Below are 11730 nucleotides of genomic sequence, written 5' to 3'. Positions count from 1 at the left end.
TCATAATCACAGGTTCCCCTGCTCCGTCCAATCATCACATATTCATCTGCAGTATGTGGTCTACCACCTCTGTGACGCCCCTTGTCTACTCAATATTCTCTCACTTAAGGTGTGAACAGCTGTCCTTGCTTTTGATGGCAAAACGTATGCATCTCACGTACTGTATATACTGAGGGAAATTTTGAAATTGTCTTTTTTTTTTTTAGCTATAATGAAAAATTCTACATGTCTTATCATTATTTTATGCATATTTCCCTGCAATTTAGTGTCACATATTTTGCATCATTGGACTTTAAATTCAAGCTCAATAGACTTGCATGAAGTTTATGATTTGAATTATGTGAGGTCAACCAGGTTAAAGCATCACTTAATCCTAAATTAACATCCAAGCAAATCAGTTAATATGCTGGCATTCAGAGGGAGAGTTCATAAACACTTCTCTTATAGACTTGGATTACATTTAAAGTCAGAGCAACGGGACTGGATCTGTCAGATCAGCAGCTGTGAGGGTCTTAATGGAACGATATGGATGCTATTATTAGTATTTACACACATGACCTTTGCATATTATTATTCCTTTACCATGAAATCAGTGGAAACACTCAATTTTGTGCCACTTAAGCAACATTCCAGCTTATAAAACATTCATTTCCTGGACTTGATATTTAGATAATTACATTTGCAAATAAGACATTACTGTGTATTCTACAGTAGGTTAAAGCTGAGCTAACTCTGACACACTCTCTGTTTAATAACAACAAGACCAAAATGCCCTTCACCAATAAACATTATAGTTTAGATAGCGGCCAACAGGGTAATCCATCTTAACAGAGCACACTTTTTTTGTCTCCCAGGAGCAGCAGGAAAACTGCAAATTTTATACAGTTAGTAGCAGCTCGGTTTCTTCTCTGTAACCTCAGGGAAACTCTGTAACAAGGAGATACATAGAATCTTACCGTAGCAGCCTTAACTAGGCATGGCAGGTCTGTTTCGCTTTGAATTTCTCGGTGTGCATGGAGCTCTAGTGAGAGTTATACTCTGCATTTAAAGAAGATGGACGGTGGTGTCCTTTACTTCAGCCTTTTTCAAAACCAGAAACACAAAAGCAGATGTGTAAGAATGGATTTAACAGTGTGTTTATCCGCTCTCATTTGCAAATGTCAGCATGCCCTGCGAACTAGCGGTCATGTCTAGATGGTGACCCAAGATTCGCGGACCCTGTTTCAAGTGATCATTTTAACCCCAGCCATGATCCTATTCCAACCCTGAACAAGTGCTTATTGTGCCACAGCGTTGCTTATGGTAGTCCATCGTATCCGATGATGACCTTCTACTTCTTCTTTTGGTGAGTTCTGAGGTGACTATTAAGTCCAATGCGTGAGCCACAAGGTCTATTACAGTGAGGGCATATGAAGTCAGTAATTGTTGTCGCCTTGGCTGCAGTGACCATCTTCCTCCCCTGGCACTTCCTTTCCCTCGCCTCACTCCTCTCCTCTTCCAGGTGCTGAATGCCAGCTTGGCAAAGTCTCCTCCAGAGAGGACGGTCCGTGGCAGTGCTTTCCAGCTGTGTGTACTGTATCCCACATTTCTTGAGCATTGTTTTGAGCTGGTCCTTGTATCTCCGCTTTTCACCTCCTGCAGTTCGCTGACCATGGCGTAACTGACCATACAGCAGTTGCCGTGAAAGTCTGTCCTCTGTCATCCTGATGGTGTGGCCAACCCACCGCAGCTGGTATTGAAGAAAAGTGGCCTCCATGCTCTTGGTAACAGTTCTCTTCAGGACTTCCGTGTGTGGTACACGGTCGCGCCAAGTTAGTCCAAGGATGCGCTGGAGACATTTGATGTGGAAGTTCTCCAGCTGATGGATGTGACGGCGATACAGGGTCCACACTTCACAGACATAGAGTAGGGTGGAGACACAGATTGTCACAGCATTATCACAATATACAATATAAAACAGCGAGACAAGAATATTTTAAAGCAGCTCTAGGGGTGTAAATATAGACTGTGCAGGCAGTGCGGTTGCACTGGGCCCCCGTGAGAGAGTCAGCCCTCCAACAATGTGTTGGGTGTAGAATGGGCTCTTATGAGTGATTGCCACTTTGATAAAATTGTGTTCAAAGACAAAGTCAATGAAAAACAGTGCAATTTGCTTTATTTGCCCTTGAAAAGGGCGAACCCATCTGGCATGTTTATTTTTTCTTTTCTTTTTTTTAAAAAATATTCCAAAATAAGATGCTTATTCTATAACTATAAATCAACAATTAAATTGTTAAATTAAATTTAGAATTTCTTATTTTCTTTGGTATTTTTGTTACATACAGATGTGTAATGATAATTGCTAGGTAAAATGTACATGGATGTTATCCAATGTCAAGTCTCTGATCATGTGATGAGACAATATGTGCATGATAGCGTGCACTAGGGCCCAGCTTAATAGGGTGCACGGAAAGAAACAATTGTGGTTCTTAGAGCACCGTTTTGAGGAACATTATAGCTCCTATTTCAGAGCTGTTACTCTCCCAGCACACAAGGAACCATGAATGACATAGGCGTTTAGTGATTGGTCAAACACAGCCAATGCAACACATGGAACTGCAAATTTTACAATCCTGTTAGCCATGTGAACAGCAGCTAACACAAACACAAACAACAGCTCATAACAAAAACAAAAAAAAAGTGTAAGAAAATGCACAAATTGACCGATTTTGACTTGTCTATACCAACCACTGGCCGGCTTGCAGTAAGTCACTATTAATGGTGCGAATGCAAACATGAAAAAAGCCCTTGAAGGTATGTAGTTCTCAGAGGAGCTCCTCTCAGGGATTCCCCAGAACCGTTAGGTCCGAAACCGCCTCAAGAAGAACATCATTAACTGACTAGGGTACTTTAGTTTGAGCTGTTTCAAAAAAACTGTGTTCCCACCATTAAGTATTCCCCCAGTGATTGGAAGCCAGTCCTGGAGGCCATCAGAGTTTAACGCTAACATTAAGCCCAGTTCAGACCAAAGATTTGGGATAAGACAAGTTGAAAGAGGCAACTACTTGCAATGCACCATTCTGTAACGTTCTAAAAACCTGCCAGTTCACACCAATGCAACTAGATGAGATGGTGTATCATCTCTATGCAACAACCCTCCATACTTTGTTTCTGATTTTCAGCTTTTCAGGCTTATTGTGTGGCTGAATATAATTTGTAGCTTCTTAAAATATGAATAAGGACAGTGATAGTAAGATACTGGCTACAGCTGTATTTGTAGTAGTGATGAAATGGCAAAAACATAAACAAAACGAGCATCAGATGGATTGTGTTCATAAAAAATACGCCACAATAGTATAAATAACCAGCGCCAACTAATCAGTCAGTGAGAATGTGTGTGTGTGAGGGGCATAAGCACATACAGCGAGCAGCAACCCACCGTCCGACACCGGCACACCATTAAGATAGAAACAGAAGGCTCAGCGGGGACAGATCACCTGCCGCAGCAAGCGAACACGCCATCTGCGGTCATTTTGACTTGACCAGAGGACTTCACTACAAGCTGATTGGCTGCTGAAACAGACAACGTGCTTTAAGTTCTAAAACTAGCTGATGGCAATTTTGCCGGCGGAGTTGCAGGTGGCACCATCAGCCGGCTTAAGTCAAGCTCAGACCTGCCGGTTCACATCACTGCAACAATGGTTTTGTCCTGTTGGAAATCTTTGGTCTGAATTGGGCATTAGAGGCCCTGTCCTGCTATCTGTTCGATTGAAGCATTGTTAATTCTTAATTGTTAATACTTCAAACAATAATAAAGCTGAGAACAAATGAAGTTAAATGCAAATGCAAATGTGGGTCACTTGACATTTGGTGACACTATGGTGGCATTTCTGCTTTTTGCCGATGACGCTCTCCTTTGGCTTCAAAGGATTGTGACTTTCGATGTTCTGTGGTGATGTTTGAAGCTGAATGTGATGCAGGAAAAGGTGAATCTGGGTGAGGAGGGAGCAGCTGCCACAAGTGGAGGAGTTCAGGTGAGGTATTGAGAGTGATGGGTTTGTGAGATTGATTATCAGTTAGGGGCAGCGGCCGGCAGGCTTTGTACGAGCATGTGGCGGTGAAGTGAGAGCTGAGCTATAAAGTAAAACTCTCAATTTTTACCAGTCAGTCCTCAATCAAATCCTCAAAGCTTTGGATAGTGACAGAAAGAATGAGAGTGCAGATGAGGTTTCTCTGCTGGGAGGCTGGTCTCCCTCTGGTTTAAAAAGAGCTCAATGATTCTGGAAAGCCTCAACATTGAACAACTGCTCCCTTTGCATTGTGAGAAAGCAGCTTAAGTGGTTCAGGCGTCTAATGGAAATGCCAGGCTCTGTTTGGAGGTGTCCTCAGGCATGACCAACTGGGAAGACACCCCAGAACAGAGCCAGGACACACTTGAGGGATTAAATCTCCCATCTGGCCTCAGAGAGATGAGGCTTCCCCCCAGAGGAGCTGGAACAAGTTGTTAAGGAAACGACCATTTTGCAATCACTTGAAACTGGATAGCTTTGATGGATTCTTTTTTTAATCTTAATAAAGTCTTCCTGATCATGATATAATGACTTTTATATTTCTAAAACTTCACCGACCTTTCTACAACCTTACTGTCTTGCACTGTAACTTAGTTCTGTCTTTGGCTGTCTCTAAACTGCTTGTACCCTGAAATTGATTTCTTTCTGTCTGGAGATCAGAGCATGCCCCATCCACGCCTCTGCAGTCCCTTTTTTATATTGACAAACCAAGGGCAAAAAGTAAAAAAAGACACACTTTTCTGTCCTTTATCTGATCCCTCTATCAATTAAAAAGAAGACTTTCCTGCTCTAATGGACTGCAATAAGGATAAGATTACGATGACACTGCATGCACTGTCATCCCACTCACTGTCGGACACTTTGTTTGTGAAGTGTTTTTTTTTTTCTTTTCAGGCACATAAACAGAAGGTATTTTCCAGCTTGAATCTTTCTCATGAGGTACGGACGATAATTATGTCTCACTCAATTCTCAGCACCCCGTCTGGATGTTTTGATTTCAAAAGTGGGTCACCTCTAAAAGCGATGAAAGTAATTAACAGTGCCCAAACAAAAGCTTGCTTCTCAATCTTATTTCATACCCGTCTATATTAGTGTATACCATCCATAAATTTGTAATGCGCTCATTTATATTAATTCATTTGTATTAATGTGAAACTAAAGCTGTTGTTGGTAGCTTTAATCTAAGGAAAAGATAACACATTTTTCACATTTACTGAAACTGTCTCTATATTCAAACAGCACTTAATGGGACAGAAAATCTGTGAAAAAAAAAATCATATTCCTCTGCCTACTCTGTCGCCTTGTAGCGCTACTAATGGCCTATACCGCATGTGAATGAAAACAACCAATCCGAGCCGAGGAGTCTCTAATGCAGCTGTCAATCACGTCAGTTGCTCAGTGAACTGCAGTCAATCTGTCAAACTAGGCAGCACTGATCAAATATAAATCAAGATTCTGTTGCTGCATTGCCAATGTCTCACCTCAAATGTTTTAAGAAACGGACAGTTGAGGTGAAGATGGAGCTGAGCCAGAAGGCAAAGCTTTCGATTTTCTGGTCCATCTACGTCCCAACCATCACCTATGGTCATGAGCTCTGGGTAATGACTGAAAGAATGAGACTGCTGATACAAGCGGCCGAAATGAGTTTCAGAAGGGTGGCTGGGCTCAGACTTGGAGACTGGGTGTGGAGCATGGACATCCGGAGGGAGTTTGGAGTAGAGCTGCTGCTCCTTTGCGTCAAAAGGGGTCAGTTGAGGTGGTTCGGGCAGCTGATCAGGATGCCTCCTGGATGCCTCCTGTTATAGAGGTGTTCCAGGCACATCCCACGGGTAGGAGGCCCCGGGGCAGACCCAGAACATGTTGGAGGGAGTACATATCTAATCTGGCCTGGGAACGCGTTGGGGTCCCCCAGGAGGAGCTGGAAAGCGTTGCTGGGGAGAGGGACATCTGGGGTGCTTTGCTTGGCCCGTAATCAGGATAAGCTGGTTGAAAATGGATGGATGGATGTTAAGCTACAAAATGAGAAAATTTGCTCCAGCAAGTGGGCAGTGCTTGGTTTTCACTTTCTCATTTTACAGCTAAACAGTACACTAAAATATGTTTCTGATTCATATTTGATCAGCGCTGCCTAGTTGGACAGTTTGACTACTGACTGTCAGCTGCATTAGAGACTCCTCATTTCTGATTGGTTTTCGGTACACCACAGTAGATTCTAACAAATGCCATTAGAGGTAACAGAAAAAGAATGAGGCGCATGATTTTTTTGATCGATCTGTCTCTTGTACTTTTTTAAGAGTATAGTGACAGTTTCAGTGAATGTGACACAAATCTATTTTCATAAAAGTTACAAACAGTGACTTTAAAGGTTTAAAGAAAAAAACTTCAGAGGCACCACAGATTGATGCTTCACTTTAGACCTTCTGTTTAGCATTTAAAAACAGAATCCAAATATTTATTTCATGGTTTATTAAACCCTATAATGTACTTGTATGCAGCTATGAGAGCATGGTTAAGTGCTTATTAATGTACAGTATTTTTTTGGCAATTATGACTTCTCATATGAAGACACATTTTATAATATTAGCCTGAACTTGTGTTTTACTATATTGTCTTTCATTATCTTTTCATACACCCTCCGCTTATGCATGTCCACAGGATGAGTTACAGTTGTTGACAAATATATTAATAAATATCTGCTTACAACTACATTTTATTGTGTCTTATAAACCATTTACTACATGTGTGAATACTCATTATGAATACTAAGTAGGAAAACTTAAAATATTGTTACAGAGTCTTTCTTTAATGAGCTTTTGCTAAGAGGAAAAGGTTTCATCAATCTTAAATTAAATGTGAGCTGTCATATCAAACAATCTTCCAATGTTATTGTGAAATATAAAGGCAGCACTTTCAAACACAATGTTGGGACAATAAAAATAAAAAATATTCCAGTGTGTGTTTCTCAGGTTGTGGATAAAATCACTCAGCTGAAATTGGTTTTCTATTCTTTGCATGAGGAAATGGATCAAAAGCTATCACGCAAACTTCATAAGTAACCAAATTACACCAAAATGAGTTTTTGATGTTAATGCAAAGGCTCGTCTAGTTGAATTTCTGTCATCAGCGGCTCGGAAAACAGCAGAGGACGAATATTTCACATCCATTAAACTGATAATTATTCTTCATCAACACCTTTCCAAGTGAGCAGAACAAACAACAGATTCCATCAAAAATTCAGCTTTACCTGGTTTATTTTGTGTTTTTGTTTGAGTGCAGGCAGCCTGCCAGTTTCTTATGAATCTCATGCCCCGATGTGAGTGTGTTTGGTGTGTGTGTGTGTGTGTGTGTGTGTGTGTGTGTGTGTGTGTGTGTGTGTGTGTGTGTGTGTGTGTGTGTGTCATTGAGAATAAGGTGTGTGTGGATGTGGAGAAGGCAGTGTGTGGCACATGTATCAAGCGTATTTCTGTTCTGGTGAAAGGAAGAGGCAGACAGGTGAAAAGAGAGATGGAGAAAGAGCGAGACATGTCGCAGCACCCTCAGGACGTCTCCTCTTTCTGAGCAGCTGTTGTCTGAGAGCTGGAGGCAGCACTGCGGCGCCCTGTCAACTCATTCTCCCACAGAAGCCCCCGTGCATGCAAAACAGGCTCAGGCTGCCCTCTCTCCTTGGCCACGCTTTTCCGCCCCTTTTTGTCTCCATATATAACAGACACCTCCTTATTTTCCTCCCCCCCTCTCCCTCTGAAGCGGAGTCTTTATTCAAATCAATTTCAAGCCATCAAACGTGGTGCGCTCAGTAATAGTTACAATGCACACAAACGCAACGCGCTGCAAGTGAGACAATTTTATGGGAAAGAACATTTCAAGGGCAGAGTCTGATAAAGAAAAGAAAATTGTTGTTATTGTTTTTTTGCAGGCCAGATTGATTGTGTACAACTAGATGCATCAATTCCCCTGCTTATAGGAGAAATATTGGAATATATTCTGATTTGGTCAACCTCCTTCAACCATGAATACCCTTTGAATTTATTCCCAGCTTCCAGAGGCCCATGCCTTACCAATATTTAAACAATTTGAAACATTTATAAGCTTTATTATTTTTTATTGATGGGTTGCTCATATTATAAATGGCTTAACAAAACAGACCAAAACTAAATCCACAATATGTCATGGTCCGATATTTAACATGAGGAATATGACCTTGTGCATTCACCTGTTTTTAATTGTATGCAAAGATATAATCTACTCTACAGTTAGTGGTTAATTCATTCATTCATTCATTATCTGTAACCACTCAACCTAATCAGGGTCACGGGGGGCTGGAGCCTATCCCAGCAGACAGTGGGCAAGAGGAAGGGTACACCCTGGATAGGTCACCATGACTATCAGAGGGCTGACACATAGAAACAGACAACCAATCACGCTTATATTCACACCTACAGGCAATTTAAAGTCACAAATCAACCTAATGTGCATGTCTTAGGACTGTACAGAAGCTGGAGAACCCGTAGAAAACCCACACCGACAGGAAGAGAACATGCAAACTCCACACACAAGGGCCCCAGCTAGCTGTTGGGTTTGAGTGATTTGTGGTTGAGCCCATTAAAACTGCTAATAGTTGTTTTACTGCACAAGGCGTGGATCAACCAACTTCACAAAGTGATCAGTTTCCCTGGGATCCCAGACCCCAGTGGTCTCCAAAAACCCTGAAGAACTTGCACCACCAAAGCACAATATCAACTAAAGCAAGTCATGCTTTATCTTGATCTTGAGTCTCTGTCTTGTAGAGTGTGTCAAAATGGAGGACTTAATTTTAGTTGGTTAGTTATTGTGCTCATGTGTCGCAAATTCTTAAACACAGTAATGTTCAATCAAGGGATTGAATGGCACACAGAAAACGTAGGGCCAAGAAGTGTTCCAGCATCCACTCGTGAGACCACAAATATGTTCCATTTGTATGTTATTATGTAGCAGATACGTTGAAACTTTATGTTTTAACAATGGTTAATGTGTGGTTAGGTCTAGGCACAGAAACAACTTGGATATGCTTAAGGAAAGATCATGTTTTGGTTTGATATACCTGGTTTTGGGGGCACAATGCAGGCAGGAAAAGCAGCAATATCTCTGTACAAAGCAATCACTTTTTGAGGCACTATCTCTGCTGGAAAAAGAATGATGGTTTACTACAAAACATCCATTTAATGTTGCCTAAAAAGTCACTTGAAACACAGCAATAACTCTAAATCACAACTGGGTATGTTGTTTGTTGGTCTTGAAGAGTCGTCTGCAGCTTTATAGGCATCTCGCCTAGGTGTCATACCATCCACCACCTCCGCCACCTCCCAGTGACAACATCAGCTCATATACTACCTCGCTTCAGAAACACTGTAACGTATTTGTGGTTTGAGGAAACGTACAATAACATTTTCTTCTAGTGACTGGGCTGCAGCATCACAGGTAATGGTTGGTTCCTGTCTGTGGGTAGGAGTGAGGGGAGGGTGGAACAAAGGGGCCCAAGAACAAGTTATTACCCTCCTGACTTGATAACTGGCCGTATAGTGCAAGGACAAATGTTATGACACCGTTTGCATTTTATCACAGTCACACAATATTAGCACAGAGAGCATAAAGAGCTCTCACAAGCCGATCAGGAGGGGGGACTCGAATTAATCAAGTTGTATCGTAACAAGTATAAAGAGTTCTGGTAACCTCCCAGTGCTCACGATATAGCACTGTCCTATTACCGCACTTTCATTTACTTAATAATTGATAAGTGTCATAACGGGGCTTTAATATTTCCTGATAGACAGTTTATGAGGACAAGGGAAGGTGGCAAAACTATTTGAGGTCTTGAGCTTTGAAAGTGACAATTTCCTAACAATCCTCTGGTGTGAATACAGTTTTGTGCAGGAATATTATTCACAAATACATCTGACTGAGGGGAAATGTAAAGAAATTGAGACTAGTAGGATAAGATTATTGTTGTTCAACTGTGTTGCTATTGTCCTTACAACGCCTGTTGATTCACCATTAGCAGTGATACCTAATTGCTCATGACTGGGGGATGCAACAGTTACAGACAGTGGGGCTCGACAGCTTTGGAAACAGCTGCGGAGTAGAACAGGTTGGGATCAGCTGATTATACTTTAATAAAGACTCACACTGCGCCTTACAAATACTGATACACCCTGTGATTAACAATGCATTAAACACAATCAATGTACACAGAGAATGACACTATATGGAGCCGTAAATGCCACCCTAGACTGAGATGAAACAAATAAAGGGTTGTTAATGCGCACACACACACACACACACACACACACACACACCTCTTTATTTACCCATGCTCTGCTGAAAACAAAACAGACGTCAGGGATAAATGACCGCTCTATACTGGTGTTACATAGTTGACAAAATGCTGCCACCATGTGGTGAACCCTAGTACTATATAGTTTTAATCAATAATATATTTAGCATCTAACTTTTTTTTTTTTAACTTTTGTTATTTCAATGATTGCACGTACAGTCCTGTTATGAACAAGTTTCTTTCAAAGTTCAAATATCAGAGCCAGGACTGCAGTCATCAGGCTGTGATAATTTATGGAAATTTCAGATAGCAGATAGTCTTTTGGACACATTTTCCCAAAGTTGCAGTTCTGCATGAGATGAAATACAAACTCAATCAAGAAAAAAATACAAGAAATAGAATAAACGTTTGATACATCAGTGGAATATTTTTTGATAAAATCAAACACTTGATAGTTCAACAGGTGCAAATCCTGCCTGAGCTCTGGAAGGTCATACGGATGAATTCATGTGATTTTTTTTCCCCTTTGTTTGTCTGACAAGCAAAAGTCAGTTGAAAAACACTGCAGCTAATTGTAGGGCTTGTGGTGCGGTTAATGACATATTCTAGGTGGTCTGGCTCTTTATTTAACAGTGACTCACACAGGGGACAAACCTGTTGCTAACTGCTGACTCCTCTGTGGTTTGAAGCATTCAGACTTCTTGTTCTTCAGGCCACACCCCAAATGTCACAACAGGTTTTTATCCAGAGAACAGTGGCCTGATATGCAACACACCTGATGGTTTAAACCAATGCAGCAGCATTTATTTGCCCAGTAGACGTGTAATCTGAGCCAGTCCAAGGCACAGGGACTGATAGTGGACGCAGATTGTCAAATTTGTCACGCTCTGGAGGTTTTGACAACAGGTTCAGTCATGCAGTCAGAATCGGATATCAGAAGTTAAAACTTCCTTCTTTTTAAAAATACAAGAAAATGCTGTTTAATTCTTAATTTCTACAGTGACTTTAACTTCCAGATCAAGATGCAAGAAGTCATCAGTCTTGCAGCACGCTACAATTAACACTGCACAATGTTCAACCTTCTTCTGTCATGAAGGGTCAAACTTTGTTCTTGACACAGGAAACAGCAGTTGACAGTTTTAATCATATCAAGGTCAACAATGAACTTTGAACCTAAACTTTTAAAGGGAAACTTAAGTGCTTTTCAACATAGACCCTATTCTTCCATGTTTTTGTGTCTAAGTGACTTATGCTAACAGCAATTTTTGAAAGTGGTCCCGTAGTGAGAGAACGCTGGGGGCCGCAAAACGGGCTGCAATGTAATCCTTCAGGGCTGCCAATGTATGTCTACTCAAAGTTCTTGTTTTTACCACT

Source organism: Epinephelus moara, chromosome 9 (assembly GCF_006386435.1).
Source record: "Epinephelus moara isolate mb chromosome 9, YSFRI_EMoa_1.0, whole genome shotgun sequence".
NCBI lineage: Eukaryota > Metazoa > Chordata > Actinopteri > Perciformes > Serranidae > Epinephelus > Epinephelus moara.
This window is presented reverse-complemented; position numbering follows the sequence as displayed.